This window comes from Ochlerotatus camptorhynchus, unplaced genomic scaffold, assembly GCF_037179485.1.
Source record: "Ochlerotatus camptorhynchus isolate MF236.1 unplaced genomic scaffold, CSIRO-AGI_Acam_v1.1 ptg000003l, whole genome shotgun sequence".
Classification (NCBI taxonomy): domain Eukaryota; kingdom Metazoa; phylum Arthropoda; class Insecta; order Diptera; family Culicidae; genus Ochlerotatus; species Ochlerotatus camptorhynchus.
In genome coordinates, this window is record NW_027040495.1 from 2,003,479 (window position 1) to 2,024,743 (window position 21,265).

At 36.5% G+C, this 21,265-nt stretch overlaps 1 protein-coding gene across 1 annotated transcript in view; it reads right to left on the reverse strand.

Annotated features, from left to right (window-relative positions):
* LOC135710267 (uncharacterized) overlaps positions 1–12,669 on the reverse strand; it is a 41,424-nt gene extending 28,755 nt beyond the window's left edge. The window contains exon 1 of the mRNA XM_065232893.1: positions 12,538–12,669. The gene's annotated coding sequence lies outside the window, so the exon portion shown is untranslated. The remainder of the gene's footprint in view (positions 1–12,537) is intronic.
* Between the last annotated feature and the right edge of the window lie 8,596 nt (positions 12,670–21,265).

Here is a 21,265-nt window from a genome sequence, read left to right on the forward strand (position 1 = left end):
AACCGCTCAACCGATTTGGACAAACTCGGCGCCAAATGATAGGATAGGATGGATAGGCGCTACTGAACGGTTTTGGAATCGGTGAACCGGTTCCGGAGATATGGCCGGAATAAGATCCGGTGAATATGAGCCTTCACGCTGGATTTAACGGAAAACGTATTAAAACCATCATGCGACGCATCAAATTACTACAGAATTCAAAAATAAGATCAATGCAAGTCGTGTTAAGTGTTCCAGACCACATTGGACACACTTGGACATGTTCCGGGTACCCCGGGGAAGTTGCTTGAATATGAATTGAATTAAAACGATCAAAAGCGGAACCAATCGAGTAAATCATGACCAACAACTGAAAAGAGCACATAAGCTATTGCGAACAAAACTTCGGAAACCCTTTTCTCGTGACTCAAGGCTTGCCTACGCAAACTAACGCCATCTTTGGGTTGAGGAAAGTTTCCCCAATCCGATGATGCCGGTAATTTACGTTCGATTGGCGAAATTCTATCCGCCAGGCTATAAATATAGCGACTATAGTCTCAACCAGAGGTGGCAACAGTACATTTTTTGAAAAACCATCGTCCAGAGCGAAACAAAACAGCCAGCACACGGGCGGCCGTTTATAACTACATTCCAAGCGAACAGCGGAGATAGAGAATAAATAAAATCTCGCAGCCTGATTTTTCCAAACAGTTTATTGTAATGAAATTTTAGCTGCAGGCTTGCGTGTGACAGTAAATTACCAACTCCCTTATTTACGCATAATTTTAACATCAATGCTTATGAGTGGTCAGTCTTCATTCTTATCTTTTAATTCCATGCAATAAACATCAAATAAATGCAGTAATTAGCCAGAAATCAGCAAAATTCTACACGACATAAATTTATGTCGCGCGCGCCGCCGGTCTTGTCTGCTTCTTTGTGCGAAAATGTTCTGTCGCTGGCAGAAAACAGTTTAGAAATGTCATGACATTTTTGCCGCTTGCCAGTTTGTTTTTGTGTGTCGTCACAATGGTTATCGCAAAAAGTATCAAATGTTAAGGAAAAAATGTTAAACTCCAGGACTCGTGCCATCACTGGTCTCAACTAAAGACAGTGTTGCATACAATCAGGGCATCTGATCGTTCTTTTTTTCTAGCGAACGGCAGCAGCAGTATGTATTCAATTTCACCATTCCCTTATGTGCTGTACTTTGTATACCATTCAATGGGCCGTATGAATAAAAAGAGTTGACTTTACTTTCCCGTGCGTTTCTTACGGGAAAAGTAAAGTAAACGCTTTTATTCATACGACCTAATGCCTCTAAACTGCATCTAATGGATGAAATCAAATCCCAAATCAGCAAATCCCACGACAAAATCATATGAATAATATGAGGGCAATGGAATTCATATGAAAAATCACATAAAATTAATGTGATCGCATAAATGTTATGAGAAATTCAGATGAATTCCATTAGTTATGATTATGGATGAAAATCATGTGCGTTTCCAATTGAAGCTACATGAAAACTATTTTCGGTGTACATACGGATGCACAGTAAAGCGAATAGGTACCAAAAAGCATTCCCTCTTTCTCTTCTCCAAAATACTCACCCATACAGTCGCTCCCTTTCGCTCTGGTTTTATTCCCATTTTGATTTCATTCGGGTTCCTTTTTCGTTTTCGGTTGGGAATGCATGAAAAAACAGTCAATGAATGGTATTCATCGAGCAAAGTGGTTGATGAAAGTCGTTTGTTGCAGCAAAATATTAAGTTGGTTTGAAAGAACAATTGGGTTGTTCAGCTTCGAAAAATATACCGATTTTTATACATCATCTGATAAAGCTTCGTTTTCTGAGCACAACGATATTTTTATCGATCCCGTAGACATTGATCTTGATTTTTAAACCAAGATTTAAATTTTTGATGGTTGACACCTCGCTCCCATACAAAGTCCCACCATGGGGCTCTAAGATGGTGATTTTTGCCAATGTAATCGTACTTATTTAAAATAGTTCCAGTGTGCCAAATTTGATGAAGTTTTCGATTTCGGTTCCATTTTTAATGCAGATAACGAATATGTATTTACCTCAATACCCCTAAACAACCCAATTGCAAATCCAGGCAAACGCAAGTTTTGTGATTTAGTGCATGCTTGTCATGCACAGTTGTACACACCAACTGCTCATTTGTTGAAATTTGTTTTTCTTTAAAGTAATTGATAGATTAGGATCATAGTTTACTATATATATGCAAAGAGAAGGTAAATCTTAACATTTGAATCAACACAAACGAATTTTTACACTTAAGGTCCGAGAAGTGCAGCGAGTATTTCTCACTTCATTTTTACAATGCAAAAACAAATACAGTTTATTAGGGTAGAGAACTAGTTCGGCCTTATCGCCCGTTTTGGGCCTATCGAGCACAAAGCTTCAAATAAATCCATGATTTCAGAGTTAATGCGTTTGGTACAATACTTTAGTTAATAAGCTACGGAACGAAGTCAATGAGAACGCTTGATATGAAGGTTTGCACCAATTATTCCCAAAAACAAAAGAAGCGCTCCGACCGAATCAATTTTTATCTTCATCCGATAGGCCGAAGTTAACTCATTGGCGTTTCAATGCGTTAGGCCGAGTTTAGAATCCGTAGGCCGAGTTTGGCGTCAAGAAGCAATGTTAGACTTTTGACAATATCTCAACGATTGGTTTCTCTTTATCAAATCTTACGGTACGTACGGAAAGGTAAATAAATATGGAAGCCATCAGTAATAATAACATTCCGTTTGGTGCTAAACTGTGCTAGATTAAGAAAAACTAAGTGCGGGTTGTGCTTAATAGGCCGAAAATGGGGTAGTTAACCATACTAAAATTAAAATTGACTTTTTTTAAAGTATCTATAACAAGCTTAAACTCTATTCTATCTACTGCTTCAAAAAGAACTATGTTTCGTCAACTATGTGCAAAGTTATTAGCAAATGAGCAGTTCGTGACCAAAACTGTGTATGTCAAGCATGATTTAGTGCGTGATGTTGTGGAAGAAAAAGGAAAGGTGTAAAATAAGTGGCGATGAAAGCTGCAAATATGTGCAGAAAAAGTATGATCCGGGTAACTTTATTCGCCATCCATCGCGTCGAATATCCATTTCTGGCATCTACATTCCGTTCAGTGCGACTGTTTTTTCCTAGGAGCTGCTAAACCAGCATTTTTCAGTTGCCTGCTATTTTTCACCCACACACTTACAACAAACACATGCGGTGTAAGCGACAGCTGTAAAATATAGAATACAGACGCAAAGTTCGCATGTGTTGATCATGTTTGTTATGGACCATAAATGTATAGACCAATTAAGAGGGTACTGTCAAATTTGTGAAATCCCATAGTGGAAACTAGTCACGCCAAGAGTGAAGCCAAGTCTACCTATTGAGCTGTCAAACCGGCTACCTATCGTGCAAAGTAAACAAGCATTACGATGCTATGAAAGGTCCACGAAAAGTATTGCAATTAAATATAAAATGTAATCGAAGAAATGGTCATATACACGCAGTGAGCATTACATTTGTCATGCGATACGTTTTGTAATGATCAGTAATGACAATTTCTACTATATTTATTTAAGATAATTCGACAAAATCACTGATATAATGATTTACTACAGCCGTTAATTTTTTTCCTCGCTAAAAGTAATTTGAAGTTGATGCAGAAGTCCTCTGTTGCCAAGTTAAAAGAAAGGGAACCTTTCGAAAACCGTGATGCGAGTTCAACTGTTTTTCTCTTGGCGTGACTCACTATACACCGACTCTAGTGGAAACACAAATATGCAATGCGAATGATGAATGCGGAAAATGTACAAGTTCATGCAGTCACAGGGAGAATGCATTCCCTCTGCTGAATTTTCATATAATTGATGACTATCTCTTATTCACTCAAGATCGTTTTTTTTTGTGGGTAAATACCATAACCGAACGAGAACCCTAATAATAGAACTATTTCACAAATGGTTTGAATGATACCCTGAACACGTCATTAAGCAAAATAACTATAACAATTTTATTAGGGAAGTCTATAAAACCTGGTACCCCTGCGATGTCAATCATACAAGGTCAACAATATGTTTTCGAATTTCGGATGATTTGGCTGTACACCATACAGCGCCCAGAGGACATCAATTTAAGAATAAGATGGCTTTTTTTTTTTTTCCTTGGATTTGTTTTCCGTCGATCTTGTTTTCCGTGCTGAGCACCAATGCTACCGACGCCAGGAAGGCAGCTCCCACACCTGGACCCTACCTATCGACCCATCAACTCATGAACCGGGGACCAACGGCTTTACTTCCCGAAGGAAGGCGTGATCAGAGATGTTATGCCTCAGAACATCCCGGCGGCGCCGACTGGGATTGAACCCAGGCCTGCTGGGGTGAGAGGTAATCACGCTTACCACTACACCAGATGGCTTGCAAATGCTTAAAACTAGATTTATAGTTCGATTGTTTACATTTCCATATTGAATAGTCATGAACAGCCATTCCATTATGGATACAAAAATTGTTTGTTAGTAGAGGAAACTTCCTCCACCACGAAATAGACAATTCAGTGCCAAAATTTCAAAGGGGCGTAATAGCATTTGTAAACAAAGGCTTTAGCCGTCGATTTCTCGCGAATAAAAGCTCACTCATGAAAAATAATAACACCAGCAGGTAGAGCAATGTTTCCTCTACCATCTAGCATTGTTATTTTGGAGAGGTAAGATTTCATTCGCGAGAAATTGACGGCTAAAGTCATTGTTTACAAAAGCAGTTACGCCCCTTTGAAATGTTGGCACTAAATTTTCTGTTTCCACGCTTTACCAATGTTCGTACCACCTCTTATAGCGATGACTATGTTTCCACCTCGTTTGTCTGTTCAGATCTGCAAATGAAGTTTGTTATTTGCACGGGAATTATTTGCATTCCCTAATAAACAAATACCATAAATGAACGATAACCCAAATGGTATACATATTCCACAAAAGGTTTGGATGATGCCCCGAACACGTCGTTAAGCAAAATAGCCATACAAATTTTACTAGGGTTATCGTTTTGGATGATTTGCGTTATAAGGCTGATCCAAACCATATACATTTCAATTTGGGATGACAATCATTCTACAGAGAGCGTTACGTATTTCAACTGAGGTCTGTTCGCTTCTCGTGTCAATGTTCACCCTGTATTCGAGAGGAACATCATCTGATTATAAAACAGCCGTCATTCAGTTGCAACTATCATTCGAAAAAGCGATTTTAATGTTTTAATTTGAATGGTCGAACAGTGGATGATGTTTTCGTACAGTCTAGTCCTGGTCGAGGGGTTTCTACTCACATTAATTACCGGTCAGTGCCTATGAAATTACCACGAATTACTGCGAATATTATACAATTAATGAAAATTACTCTGTTACGTTTAGATTAACTTTGTTACTACCGATAACTGAAACTACTACGAATACTTGAATATGAGGAATTAGGTTATTAAAGGGTATTGAGGTAAATGCTCAGGTAAATGCATATTCGTAATCTGGAGAAAAAAGAATGGAACCCAAACCAAAAATTTAATCAATTTCGTTACACTGGAACTATTTTAAATAAGTATGATTACAACTTCAAATATTTCAATTGCACTAGGAAATCAAAATGTAGAAAAATGTGAAAGAGTTAGGGATTTAGGAATTATCTTAGACTCTAAACTAACTTTCATAGACCATTACAACACAATTATTCACAGGGCAAATAACATGCTAGGCTTTATCAAGCGCTTTTGCTATAACTTTCAGGACCCATACACAATTAAAACACTATATATTGCCTATGTGAGGTCAATGCTGGAATATTGCAGCATTGTATGGTCTCCTTTTTCAATCACGCACGAAGAAAGATTAGAATCCGTACAAAAACAATTTCTATTATACGCTCTTCGTAAATTAGGTTGGACTTCATTTCCTCTTCCATCATATGAAGCACGCTGCATGCTTATAAACATACAAACATTAAAAGAGCGTCGTGAATATGCAATGGTTTCATTTGTAAATGATATCGTTTCGCAGCGAATTGACTCAACAGAACTTTTATCAAAATTAAATTTCCATGCACCCACTCGGCAACTCCGAAATCGAAATTTATTTGCCATAAAACATCATCGTACAAATTATGCAAAATATGGGCCATTAAACCGCATGATGGCCTCTTACAATCAATACTGCGAAACCATTGACTTTACAATGTCTCGGCATAAACTAAAACAACATTTTTACTCCATAAGGCATTATAACTCATAAAAAATAGGAAAGCTGACACTGCTTAATTTTTATTAAAGAAAAAATTATACTTTTAACCTTTTGTCCAAAGTTGACGAAATAAATAAATAAATTTAAGAAAACAAAACTGTATTCTAATATGTACTAGTCTACGTTGGTTGACGAAATAAATAAATAAATAAATAAATTTGTAAAAATCACCTTATTAGCGGCCCTCGGTGTCGCCATGTATGGGTGAAGTTATTATTTTGGTTGAAATCGAGATGAAATTGTGAGGGTTCGAAAAAAAAAAATCGCTGTGCTCAGAAAACGAAGTTCTTTTAGATGATGTATAAAAACCGAAAAAAAAACAAAATTAAAGAACCCAATTGGGTTGTTTCGGGGTATTGAGGTAAATACATATTCGTAATCTGCATGAAATATGGAACCGAAATCCTAAATTACATCAAGTGCGATAACATTTGCAAAAAATCACCATCTTAGCGCCCCTCTGTGGGACTTTGTATTAAAGCGAGCTGTCAACAAAAATTTTCAAAAATTTAAAATTTAAATCTTGTTTTGAAATTGAGATGTGTAAAAACCGGTATGTTTTTGAAAATTAAACAACTCAATTACTATCATGTTACTCAGTAGGGTTCTTTAAGGGTATTGAGGTAAATGCATATTCGTAATCTGCATCAAAAATTGAACCGGAATCCAAAATTTCATGATTGTTGCAGCACTGGAACTATTTTAAATAAGTACGATTACCTTAGGAAATATCATCATCTTAGCCCCCCTCGGTGTGATTTGTATAGAGATTAGTGACGTTTAACGCACGCACACTAGCTGGTGCATTACCGTGTAAAGTTGTTTATTATTTTCCTCTGGCTAACCTAAAAAATGTATGAAATTAGATCTGTAAAAATGAGTTTGACAGCGATTTGTTATGTACACAGCAAAAAAAAAATGTAATATCGATCAACGTAATTCAAGCTGATGTATGAAATAATGATGTAATAGCAAAAAGCAGATGCAATGTTACATCAATGGATGTAATTTTGTTCGCAAAATCGATGTACATCGTACAATGTGATATTACACAACCGATGGATTGACCTGGTTGCATCAGTTTCGATGTAATATTCAACAACTTTTTTTGCTGTGTATTTTCCTCGGATAACCGAGGAAAACTAACACACTCTCACATATCGCACCAACTAATACAGCCAGACGTGGATATCTCTATAGAACAATCCATGTTCTAATTTTAACATTCATCTTTGACAGTATGATCTGTTTTTAATTGTTCTGAACCTCTCTAACGAGTAAAACGCTGTCCAGACTGGAGAGTTATAACATGTTATAACGGTTGTCAAATAATTGCAACACAGAAACCACCATCAAGATAGCGCTATAACATGTTGTAACCAACCGGTGAGCACTCGTGTTTATTTCAGTTACCTGGGGACGTAATTTGTTATTAGCCCCGGCCCCTTTCAAATTGTATCATTATTTATGCACGGTCCTTATATTTGAAATGACGTTTCTTATTCATCTAGTGATGGCCGATTTACATTCGAATAATCAATTAATCGATTAACGAACCGAAAAGTAAAATATTTGTTATCGATTATATCATGCAGATATAAGCATTAACATCTCCAGAGGATCATCACCGATCGTTTCAAACATTGGTGGAAAAATGGCAGTACAGCGAACAAAAAATAATCGATTAGTTGTTAATCGAGTAATTAAAACATGGGACATCTCTGATTTTGGTGTGATTGTTTTGATGAAAATGAGCGCAAAATTTCATCTCTACCGAGGGGGCAGCAAAACCACAAAATTACCTTGAATACGGGGGGTATTTATTAGATGAAAGGGACCGCGAAAAAGGACAATAAAATAGAAAGTTTTTCTTCCGACAGTTTCATCTTAGTATTCATCTTTGTTATAACTCTGTAGTCTGAACGTACTATAAACGAGGATTGGTTCAACCTATCAAATTTTAGAATATTTAGAACGATTGGTTGGTGAAATGAACTCCTTCTTATTTTCCTCCGTAACTCGATCCTTAACGCATTCCTCCTTCAACTCGTGAAGAATAATCTGCCCCTAGAGCTCGAAATCCACACTAAACCACAATTCCAAGCCGCACTCATCTATCATCACGAAACGAAAATCAATTATTTTATTCATGTGTTTCACTTATACATTTTTGCCAAAACATCAGCCTTATACATTCCATAAGACAAACCACATAGGTCCTAAAAGAATGCATGACCGCTTATACATTTCATTTGGCACATGAGCTTCATTAACTTTTTGCAAGGCGTCTGCTTATTAGTTGACTTATACATTTTATGAATAATCAGTAATAGAAATTTGCCAAAAAGTATAAGGAGATTTATATCCGTGATCATCATTGTTATCCCGCACCAAGATGAGCGAATTGTAAAACTTCGGTCAATCGTTTCGATATCTTGGGTAGTTAGTTTCTTGTTCAGCATTCGCTTGTAGAACGGCATCGTAAAGCCAGAGGTACAGGGCCATCGCGATTAATCTGCCAATAAATTTAAAATAATGCAAGTGATCTGGATTAACGTAGCAGACGGGACTGATTTGTAGACTGTATCTGTTTTTGTTGGCATACTCGAACAGACAGTACATTGGATTGGATTGACGAACCATTCTCGCGAAACGCCACCATAATCCAGACCTTATTCCCCTCGGTAGATGATGTACAACCACCGACAAACCGACATGAAACTTAAACTTAACTCTTGATCGAGATAACGCCGGATTCAAATGTGCAGCGATCCCATCTGTCAAAACCATAGAAAGATGTTATCTAGATAAAAATAATTTGCCCGGAATAGATTAGACACGAACCAACTCATACAGTTTGTATGCGTGTTCGTGGCTAGGATACACAATTTTCGCGAACACGGTGGCAGATGTCAGTTTTGTGCTTTGATCATAAATTTGATGATACTTTGTATGATTATTCATGTCGGTTTGTCGGTGGTATAACCTTCGCCGTAATTCGTAAGCTGGTAGTCGCCTGATTTGGTGGTATAGGAGTCTTCAGACAAAGTTTGCCAGGTCAGCAGTATCTTGATACGGGATGCGAGATGCAGCAATTAGGTTCTGCAACGTGACGTCACGACTGAACTCAGTGTTAATCGGCTGAACCTTTTTGACAGTTCAGTGGTACTGTTTACAAACACTTAGTCGTTTTTTCGAAAAAAATATTCTAAAATTTCCGAATTTTAACTTGCAAATTGTCGAGGAACAGCGCGGTGAAAGGATGCTGCTTGTTGACAATGCAGACATGTGGTTTACATCTCACTGCAGTCTAAAAAATTATCGAGACAATGTACCCAAGAAAAAATCAACTAAGTTCACGTAAACAGTACCACTGAACTGTCATCAGATTGAGGTTAACCCCGACGGTGCAAAACCTAATTGACTGAGCTTCCATCAGAAGGACCGTTTGTAGGCTCGTGAAACTCCGTAGGCAGCTACAGAGTCACCGTCATCGCCAATAAACAACTACGGTCGCAGGGGGATCTGTCATTTTCAGTGTTGTGGAAATTATGGTTGCCAGTAAACATTGTATGTTGCCGCTTGACGTTTTGACAGCTCGTTCGACTTAGAAACACCCTGAAACACAATTAACACAGTCACAAGGTGGCAGAGTGACTTATCCCCTGATGTGACGCCTCCCTCGAGTTTAGTGTCGATTGTGTGTGTGTGTGTGTGTGTGTGTGTGTGTGTGTGTGTGTGTGTGTGTGTGTGTGTGTGTGTGTGTGTGTGTGTGTGTGTGTGTGTGTGTGTGTTCAATCTAACCCCCACTGGCCGGCAGTGATATTATGGAAGAAATTTGCTTACAACAATCCTTGATGTAATAATTTAAAGCAAGTTTAGTCCTGGAGTTAGAAAGCGATAGCTCTACTGCAGATTCAGCAACCCATTTCAGAATGCCTGGTATTTCACGTCCATTCTGAGGTTACTTTCACATACAATAAGCCCCGCATGTAAACACTATGAATAATGGTACATACTTCAAACACATTTCCAGATTTCGAAATATCACATTTCGAAATCTGGAAGTATTTAGTAATATATGGAAATATGCATTTATGATTGATTTATAATCAGATGGATCTCACCAAATTTTGTTCACTCGCGGTAATCGAAAAAATCTTCCGCGTTGTTTTTACAACCGAACGCAACATTTTGAATGACATGCGATGCTTTTCATTTGCACCGAATTTTTGCCTAACACCTCATTCGCGTGCATCCTCCGGAAGGCAGAAGGCCAGCACCAAGAAAAGAAAAAAATACCCGGTAAAACTCTTTTTGGGAGGGAGGTAAAGCACCAAAAACAAGCAAAAAGAAAAACCGACCAACGCGACACCACAGTAACTCCAAACAAATTTTTGTCCCAGAGTTTTCACGTTAATTACAATATCACTAAAAAGCTTCTTAAACCGTGATAGCTCTTAATTTACACTTATCCACACGCGAGACTAATATTTTTTGACTTATTACAATCAAAATAATATGCGGACAACAGGATGAAATCAGCGCCAGCGAAAACAAAACCAACCGTTCGCGGGAAGAGCCTACTGCGTTTTTTTCCATCGAGTTTATAAATAAATATAAATAATTAACGTTAAAAAAGTCCTAATTTATACTTAAAAATAGCCTCTTTAAGGTAAAACTTAACGATTTTTATCGGTAAAACAAACCGATAATTTTAGATAATCATAGCTAAGAGTGCAGATGATGTAGAAGGACCGATATTTCTTTTTTTTTTCAGATTATTGAACCAAATTATTTACTAATTTGCTATCTCACGAATTTAAAAGTTTCGGTATCAGTAATTATTTTTCGCTATAACGAGACTCGACTGTAGCCTTTTTTTAACCATCTATCAAATTGTAATGCCTTATGAAATCCACGTAAAACATTACCGCCATCTGTTGAGTACACTGTGGTGGGCACTACACTGAACAGATGGGGGTGCTACCAACTACGATACTTTTAAATTGTCCGTTGTGATAGAATAATAACCAAAATTTCGTGGTTATTTGCGAATCTCGCGTTCCTGTTTTTGACAAAAATAACGAGTGCAATAAGAACACCGACAAACCGACTTGAATGACCATAGCAAAAATAATAAAATTTCTGACCAAAGCACACTACTAACATCTGGCTTCGTGATCGCGGGAAATATTTAGCTAAGCCATTAACCCGCATGCAAAAGTTATGAATTGGTTCGTGTCTGATCTATTCTGGATACATTATCTAGATAAAAAAATCCTATGGTTTTGACAGTTCGGATCATTGCACATTTAAATCGACAGTTCATGTTTTTCGGGCATAAGTCAAAATTAAGTGTTATGTCGGTTTGTCGGTGTTAAGAAGCTCAACTTAAAATTAAGTTAAAAGAACACAAATTTTGGGTAGTATTTTTTCTCCGTGCAGGGAATCTATTTTCCTATATTTTGACAGTCGACTGCGTCGCCCATGATGAAATAGTTTTTGCACGGTCGTTTCCGCGAGAGAAGAACACGTCACAGACAAGAAGTCCTGTTTGGTCATCATCCAAGCTTGGTAGAAGCCCCTCGTTCCTAAAGCCCTACAGTTCCAATCGAACCGTCAAAATGCACCGGTTTGTTCGATTGGAGTGGACGGCGACTCTGTAGCTCGTTACTCCAATGCTAAAATCTAAAGAGCCTGAATTTATAAAGAGACATCTTATGCATTTGACAGGCTCTTTACTAAAATCCATAAGCAAACGTCAGACTGTGCGTGAAACATAGCGGACTCCGTACTATCCTTTCACTCCACTGAAAATTCCCGTAATAAACTGTCAATATTTACTAGAAGACACGATTTCTCGACGGTGCCGGCAACGCCAATTGGAACAGCTTGTTTTCAGCTTTGTGGTGACAGTCGTCCATATCATGGTGGGTATATAAATGGTGATACAGCTTTGTCACTATATAGGCGAGGAGGTCGCGGGGGGAAAGTGCGGTTTTAGTGCAAATTGTAAACAAACTGGGTCGCTGTCCCATACAAAAATCCAACATGGCTGAATCATGAATTTGACACATTAGAACACCTATATGAAGTCACCTTGGTCCATATTTAACTTGAGGGCTTTACTCCCTTTATTCGTTCCTGGACTGTGATGTTCCCACCTTATACTTGTATTAATATACACCTTGGTTCATCATAAAACACGAAAAGGATAAACCAAAATGCATGCATACTTACCGCATGAACATTGATAACGTAATGCACTACCCAACACACTACATGAGCAATTGCCTCGTTAGCTTTAAATTCTTTCACATATAGGATATTTTTATTTTCAATAAACAAATGAAAAACCGCTTCACCTCCAATCTATTTAAGCGATTTGCGATTCGCTCTCTTCGTGAACTTTTTGTTCTGTTCTGTTTGACAAGTGGCGATCGATGATAAAGCAAAGGATGCGGAGAGTGATAATCGATGATGGTACAAAACGGCGGTAGATGCCGTCGATGAAACCAAACTTGCTAATGTTCGCCTGTAGAGGCGCAAAGGTTTTTCAAAAGGAAAATTGGCTGCGTACGTTTTTTCAAGTGCAAATTTTCATTACGTCGAATGTAACAAAGGTAAACAAAGTCGAGCTATCAGTGTCAATCGATGCTCCTGCTATTACACTATATCAAGAGCAAATTTTCATTATGTCGTAAGTAACATTCGCACCAATCCGAGAAAAATAAAGTTTTGTTTTGATGACCGAAAAGTTATTCCTATTTCCAAGTAAACACATATAATCTCATAGTGATAGCAATGTTTAACATATTTAGCAGGGTTTTAATCATACAAATGCAAATCGCTAGCTTTCATGCTAAAAAATACTGGTTTTTGAGTCAAAAGTTATTATACGTCGTTTGGTGGCCCCTATTGTTACTTAAGTCAAAGTGTATTTACCAGGATATTCGGGAGAATTATCAATTACGTCTCCTTACGTGCAGCCCATTCATCATTTTAGGACCACCGAAATCATCTTAGCAACAAACAGTTCGATTTATTCACTTTAATAATGAGAAAGCGAAACGACGAACGTACACTTTTCACGGGTTTCTCAGCGCTGTTACTTAAGTCAAACGGCATCTCCATAGAAATTGGGTGACTTAAGTAACATCAAAAACTATTTTGATCGGAAGGTGATTACGTCAAAAAGCAATTTGGCTGGCAAATAAATTTAAAAATGGGATTTGATCCTATATTCGGACAGTATATCAAGAGCAAATTTTCATTATGTCGTAAGTAACATTCGCACCAATCCGAGAAAAATAATGTTTTGTTTTGATGACCGAAAAGTTATTCCTATTTCCAAGTAAACACATATAATCTCATAGTGATAGCAATGTTTAACATATTTAGCAGAGTTTTAATCATACAAATGCAAATCGCTAGCTTTCATGCTAAGAAATACTGGTTTTTGAGTCAAAAGTTATTATACGTCGTTTGGTGGCCCCTATTGTTACTTAAGTCAAAGTGTATTTACCAGGATATTCGGGAGAATTATCAATTACGTCTCCTTACGTGCAGCCCATTCATCATTTTAGGACCACCGAAATCATCTTAGCAACAAACAGTTCGATTTATTCACTTTAATAATGAGAAAGCGAAACGACGAACGTACACTTTTCACGGGTTTCTCAGCGCTGTTACTTAAGTCAAACGGCATCTCCATAGAAATTGGGTGACTTAAGTAACATCAAAAACTATTTTGATCGGAAGGTGATTACGTCAAAAAGCAATTTGGCTGGCAAATAAATTTAAAAATGGGATTTGATCCTATATTCGGACAGTATATCAAGAGCAAATTTTCATTATGTCGTAAGTAACATTCGCACCAATCCGAGAAAAATAATGTTTTGTTTTGATGACCGAAAAGTTATTCCTATTTCCAAGTAAACACATATAATCTCATAGTGATAGCAATGTTTAACATATTTAGCAGAGTTTTAATCATACAAATGCAAATCGCTAGCTTTCATGCTAAGAAATACTGGTTTTTGAGTCAAAAGTTATTATACGTCGTTTGGTGGCCCCTATTGTTACTTAAGTCAAAGTGTATTTACCAGGATATTCGGGAGAATTATCAATTACGTCTCCTTACGTGCAGCCCATTCATCATTTTAGGACCACCGAAATCATCTTAGCAACAAACAGTTCGATTTATTCACTTTAATAATGAGAAAGCGAAACGACGAACGTACACTTTTCACGGGTTTCTCAGCGCTGTTACTTAAGTCAAACGGCATCTCCATAGAAATTGGGTGACTTAAGTAACATCAAAAACTATTTTGATCGGAAGGTGATTACGTCAAAAAGCAATTTGGCTGGCAAATAAATTTAAAAATGGGATTTGATCCTATATTCGGACAGTATATCAAGAGCAAATTTTCATTATGTCGTAAGTAACATTCGCACCAATCCGAGAAAAATAATGTTTTGTTTTGATGACCGAAAAGTTATTCCTATTTCCAAGTAAACACATATAATCTCATAGTGATAGCAATGTTTAACATATTTAGCAGAGTTTTAATCATACAAATGCAAATCGCTAGCTTTCATGCTAAGAAATACTGGTTTTTGAGTCAAAAGTTATTATACGTCGTTTGGTGGCCCCTATTGTTACTTAAGTCAAAGTGTATTTACCAGGATATTCGGGAGAATTATCAATTACGTCTCCTTACGTGCAGCCCATTCATCATTTTAGGACCACCGAAATCATCTTAGCAACAAACAGTTCGATTTATTCACTTTAATAATGAGAAAGCGAAACGACGAACGTACACTTTTCACGGGTTTCTCAGCGCTGTTACTTAAGTCAAACGGCATCTCCATAGAAATTGGGTGACTTAAGTAACATCAAAAACTATTTTGATCGGAAGGTGATTACGTCAAAAAGCAATTTGGCTGGCAAATAAATTTAAAAATGGGATTTGATCCTATATTCGGACAGTATATCAAGAGCAAATTTTCATTATGTCGTAAGTAACATTCGCACCAATCCGAGAAAAATAATGTTTTGTTTTGATGACCGAAAAGTTATTCCTATTTCCAAGTAAACACATATAATCTCATAGTGATAGCAATGTTTAACATATTTAGCAGAGTTTTAATCATACAAATGCAAATCGCTAGCTTTCATGCTAAGAAATACTGGTTTTTGAGTCAAAAGTTATTATACGTCGTTTGGTGGCCCCTATTGTTACTTAAGTCAAAGTGTATTTACCAGGATATTCGGGAGAATTATCAATTACGTCTCCTTACGTGCAGCCCATTCATCATTTTAGGACCACCGAAATCATCTTAGCAACAAACAGTTCGATTTATTCACTTTAATAATGAGAAAGCGAAACGACGAACGTACACTTTTCACGGGTTTCTCAGCGCTGTTACTTAAGTCAAACGGCATCTCCATAGAAATTGGGTGACTTAAGTAACATCGAAAACTATTTTGATCGGAAGGGGATTACGTCAAAAAGCAATTTGACTGGTAAATAAATTTAAAAATGGGATTTGATCCTATATTCGGACAGTATATAGTGTAATAGCAGGAGAATCGATTGACACTGATAGCTCGACTTTGTTTACCTTTGTTACATTCGACGTAATGAAAATTTGCTCTTGATATAGTGTAATAGCATGTGTTTACTTGGAAATAGGAATAACTTTTCGGTCATCAAAACAAAACTTTATTTTTCTCGGATTGGTGCGAATGTTATTTACGACATAATGAAAATTTTCCCTTGATTCCATGTTTAAATTTATTGACCAGTTGCTTTTTGATGTAATCACCTTCCGATAAAAATATTTTTCGATCTTGCTTAAGTCACCCGATTCTATGCAGATGCCGTTTGTCTAAGTAACAGCGCAAAGAAACCCGTGAATTTATTCCGTCCGTCGTTTCGCTTTCTCATTATTAAAGAGAATAAATCGAACTGTTTGTTGCTAAGATGATTTCGGTGGTCCTAAAATGATGAATGGGCTGCACGTATAAGGAGACGTGATTGATAATTCTCCCGAATATCCTGGTAAATACAGTTTAACTTAATACCCCGTTCACATTACGGCCTATATCATGTAATCATATTAATGTGATCACGTGATATACGCTGTCTTACAACGAGCACTCATACATCTAGTTTTCACTGGAAATCCTATATATGAGTGCTCATTGCAAGACAGCTTATATTACATGGTATAAGCCATATATAGTCTGTACGGGGTATAAGTAACATTAGGGAGCCACCAAACGACGTATAATAACTTTTAACTAAAAAACCAGTATTTTTTAGCTTGAAAGCTAGCGATCTGCTTTGTATGATTAAAACCCTGCTTAATATGCTGAACATTGCTATCACTATGAGATTATGTTAAATTGGAAAAAGGAATAACTTTTCGGTTATAAAAAATATTTTTCTCGGTTCGGTGTGAATGTTACTTTCGACATAATGAAAATTTGCTCTTGATTTTAAAGTTGAAATGTTGGAAAAAGTTTAACATGACTTTTTAAGATTTATTTATTTTTTTTCTTCTTTGATTTCCCTAATAAAAAATAACCATAAACGAACGATAACCCAAATCATTGAACTATTCCAAAAATGGTTTGGATGATACCCAGAACACGTCGTTAAGCAAATTAACCATACAATTGGCGTCTTGCAGTGAAACTTTTTCAAGCTTTCGCCACCTACATTTCGAAGTGAGAACTTCTAGAAGGATGATAGTTTCCAAATTCTCCAAGTAAAACAGACGATTTTTGGGGCAAATCGGTACATAAAGAAAAACTAATAATTTCCGGTGGAAACTTTTGCTTAAATCGTGTAAGAAAACGTGTTTGCAAACTAACTGTTATTATTTCGGTATAGATCGGAGATGTTTTCATGGTAAATTATGCATAACAAGTTTGCACCCACAGGTAGAGGTTACCTCCTGCGCAGCTGCATTTTTCGGAAAATGGTGAATACGTGCGATTTCCACTAGGATGAAAGTGGAAATTAAGCGAATTTACTTAGGAAAGATTGTATCATGCTGGTGATAATGGAGAAATGGTTGAAGAGGACGCCAATATTCAATAAATGTTCATTTTGGCCTTTTATAGGTAAACATTGATACTCACAATTTTCGACGGAAAACGCAACGGAACTTGATTTACTCAACACGCACCATACTGTAAAATGGTACTCGATGGTTTATAAAGTGATAACAAGATGATAAATCATCTTTATTTTGAGTAATTGAGCAATTTACTTCTGTTTACATCATATGTACGATGCAGCATTGATGGAGCTGTGAAATTAAATGAATATATCTTATGAAAGTTCATCTGGAAAAGTCAAAGATGCACATCAGTCTGATCGTGAAAACGTTTTCTTCTTCAATTCGAATGTTATATTGGAAGGATTTTACGCAGGCTTGATAAAAATTATGATTTAATGCTAATTTTCACGAATTTTATATGCAGTCTGTTAACATTATCATCATTATGCAGTGGCGACATCTGCGTCGAGCTTTTACGGCAATCTTCCAATTTTTATTAGGGTTGTTTTCCTTCGATCTTGTTTACCGTGCTGAGCACCCAACACGCTAAGATCAGATAACCCAAATATAGGTTTACTTTACCCAAATCAGGCGTAAACTGCACGAACTCAGATATAGGTAAATTTTTTAACCCAAATATGGGTAAATTTAAATCAAATTTGCATAAAAATAAATCATTTATGGTTCACAAGAACCCATATTTGGGTTAAAAAAATTTACCCATATGTGAGTTTGTGCAATTTACGGCCAATCTCGGTAATCTCTTTGTACCGTCTAGGTAAACTGATCTTAGCGTGAACACGGTGTTTCGTAAAAACCCATTTATGGGTATAAAAACACCCATTTCCGCTAAAAGTGCCCCTCCTCATTTAATGGGTAAACTATGGTTTACTCATTAATGGGTAAAAGGGGGATCTGTCAATAAATGGGTGTTTTTTTACCCATCTTCTTAAATTGTGTTTTTCGTAAAATGGGTAAAAAAATACCCATTTCTTCAAATGGAGGATGCTGGTGCTGGGTTATTTGTCCTCGTTGATATAAAAAACTTTCTAATATTTACATTGAAATATTAAATAAATGCAGGTGCAGTGAAAAAAATATTACAAGAGATATTATAGTACCAAATCGATAAAATTGTATAGACTTATCCGTAAGTTTCTCCAATGTTTCGGAATCTAACCTTTTCCGGAGATCGTCCATTTTTGCTAAAAAAAAAGCGGACAGAAACTGTTTGCATTCCCAATGGTCGGTGACGGAATGAGACAAAAAAATTTCCAAGTGTTTTTTCACCCATTAGCGGGTAAAAAATATACCCATTATGCAATCGTGAACTGATTCTTTAAATGAGTATTTTTTCACCCATTTTATGATTTCCAAATTCCCCCATTTTTTGACAGCTGCATACATGGTTTGAAAATGGGTATTTTTTACCCATAAATGGGTTTTCACGAAACACCGTGAATGCTACCGACGCCAGGGAGGCATACTCCCATACCTGGACTATACCTATCGACTCATCAACTCATGAACCGGGGACCAACGGCTTTACTTCCCTGCCGAAGGAAGGCATGATCACACGGAGAACAAATTTGTTAAGTTAAGATAACAATCCTAATAGTTACTTTCACATGGAAAAATATTGTTGTTTGAAAGAAACCTATAGTTATTCCAACATTAATTTAACCATCAACTCAATCATATCTACCTAGTAGATTCAACTGTTCATCTTATACTCAATTCAACTATAACTTTGATCAATAAAATTATAACATCCGTCAAATGTAATTTATTTATATAATTTGGTTTTAAGTGATCATCATAACGGCGCCGGTGGTGTAGTGGTAAGCGTGATTACCTCTCACCCCAGCAGGCCTTGGTTCAATCCCAATCGGCGCCGCCGGGATGTTCTGAGGCATAACATCTCTGATCACGCCTTCCTTCGGATGGGAAGTAAAGCCGTTGGTCCCCGGGTCATGAGTTGATGGGTCGATAGGTAGGGTCCAGGTGTGGGAGCTGCCTTCCTGGCGTCGGTAGCATTGGTGCTCAGCACGGAAAACAAGATCGACGGAAAACAAACCAAAGGGAAAAAAAAAAGTGATCATCATAAAACCACATACTTTTAACTTGTGATGCGTAGAGCAGGCGATAAGATAGCTGGTTCTCACGCAGATGAACACGGTTCAAATCTAAGTTGAATGTTCTTGTTCACTTTTTTTTATGTATTTGCAGTTGTGTTTTTGAGATCTATAAAGAAGCAAAACAAACTTCCTTAATATGTCGATAATGAAGAGCAGTTCGTTTAATAAACATTGTAAAATTGTGCTTTTCTAACAATAGTTTTCTTGAATCAACTAAAGCATAGTTGTATTTTAAAGATTGAAGTTTGTTCATCTACTGAAAAATATAGTTGAGCCAACCGAGGAGCCAACTATGGACTATAGTTGTTGCCCTCTATATATAGTCAAATCAACTATAGTTTCGGGTTATCTCTAAAACAATTGAACAATATAGTTATTTTGACCGGAAAAATAATTGCGTCTGCTATAATTTGTTCTCCGTGCAGAGATGTTATGCCTCAGAGTCAGAACATCCCGGCGGCACCGACTAGGATTGAACCCAGGCCTGCTGGGGTGAGAGGTAATCACGCTTACTACTGCACTACCGGCGCCGCTATAAATTGAATTATACACCGAAAAAAGTTTGCATGTAGCTTCCATTGGAAATGCACATGATTTTCATCCATAATCAAAATTAATGGAATTCATCTGAATTTCACATAACATTTATGCGATCCCATTAAATTTATGTGATTTTTCAAATTAATTTCATCGGCCTTATAATATTCATGTGATTTTGTGGTGGGATTTGCTGCTATGGGATCACAGAAAAGCTATGTGAAATTAACATGGATTTCATCCATTAGATATGTGATATTTTTTTTTTGAGTGTACGTTAAATTTTATTTTATTTTTAATTTGATACCTACACCGAAAATAGTTTTCATGTAGCTTCCATTGGAATTGCAAATGATTTTCATCCATAAACAAAATTAATGGAATTCATCTGAATTTCACATAACATTTATGCGATCACTTTAATTTTATATGATTTTTCATATGAATTTCATCGGCCTCATAATATTCATGTGATTTTGTGGTGAGATGTGTAGCTATGTGATCACATGAAAGCTATGTGAAATTCACATGGTTTTCATCCATTAGATATGTGATAAATTTTTTGAGTGTACCTATACCTACACAGAAACAAAATCCATTGGCAAAAATACTATATTGATGGTTTAAATTAAATACTCCCACCAATAGATTTGTGCAGAAACGAAATTCATTTAATTTGACTAATTTTTCTATCAAAACTACTATACCGTTTGAGTCAGCATAGTAGTTTTGACAGAATGGTAGTAAATTTCATTATATTTATAGTCAACTATACTGAAATCATGGTAGATTTAACGGTATTAAGCGTAGTTATACTGAAAATAAGTGTTTTCTGCAAAATAGTATTCCTAACTATTATCTTTGTTTCAGTGTACATTTCATTACACTCATAAAATAAATCACATAACCAGTGGAAAATATTCGTGTGAATTTCACATAACTTTCATCTGATCCCATAATTGGAAATTGCACCACTAAATCACATGAACGTTATGTGTCCAATGAAATCTATATGATTTCTCATATAGAATTTCTAATGCTAGGTGATATTCAGGTAAAAATCATTGTTTTTGTTTTTGGAAAAATACTATGTGCGTTCCTAATAGAAACTAAGTGAAAACTTTTTTCAGTGTAGGAAGGAAACATCCCGACCAACCTAGCGACCAACCGTTCGTGAAACTTTTTCAAAGATCTTTATACAGAAATAAAGATTTATG